Consider the following 536-nt stretch of genomic DNA (forward strand, 5'->3'; position numbering starts at 1 on the left):
TCATTTTGCATGTGTGTGTACATATATCTTCATGGTGGAAATTAGATAATAGATTTTATGAACCAAGTCTGCAGGAATGATTGATTGGTTTTAGGAATCGGCTTTGAGTTGAGATGTGTTGCATGGAAGCTCCTCAAAATCTCCCAAGGTGCAAGCAAAGGAGATTCTAATTTGCATGTCTACTACCATTTGACGTAGATCATAAGTTTCTTCCTTAAGGCATGCCTTCTATTGAGGGCTCTGTCATGGGACTCAAACACATGGTTGAGTTTATGAACAAGGTTGTGGTTCTCAATACTAAGTCTGACAACCTTTGACCACAGTCTGTTCAAGTGCTTTTGCTTCTTCATCCTTGATCTGTGGGCAAACTCTGTGTTAGACATCATTCGTCTGTGCTTCCTTTTGTCGATTATCTAAACTGAAGTTCATTTACTTCATCATAAGTTCAATTGTTGCCGAGGCATGAAGAATGAGCAAATTCATTGCCTAAAGATGGGAAAGTGGAAGTTTGGCTCGATGCTTAAGAGGCTATTTAG

At 39.4% G+C, this 536-nt stretch overlaps 1 pseudogene; it reads right to left on the reverse strand.

Moving 5' to 3' along the window:
• On the reverse strand, nt 1–536 carry LOC130725434 (basic leucine zipper 43-like; annotated as a pseudogene).

This window comes from Lotus japonicus, chromosome 6, assembly GCF_012489685.1.
Source record: "Lotus japonicus ecotype B-129 chromosome 6, LjGifu_v1.2".
Classification (NCBI taxonomy): Eukaryota; Viridiplantae; Streptophyta; class Magnoliopsida; order Fabales; family Fabaceae; genus Lotus; species Lotus japonicus.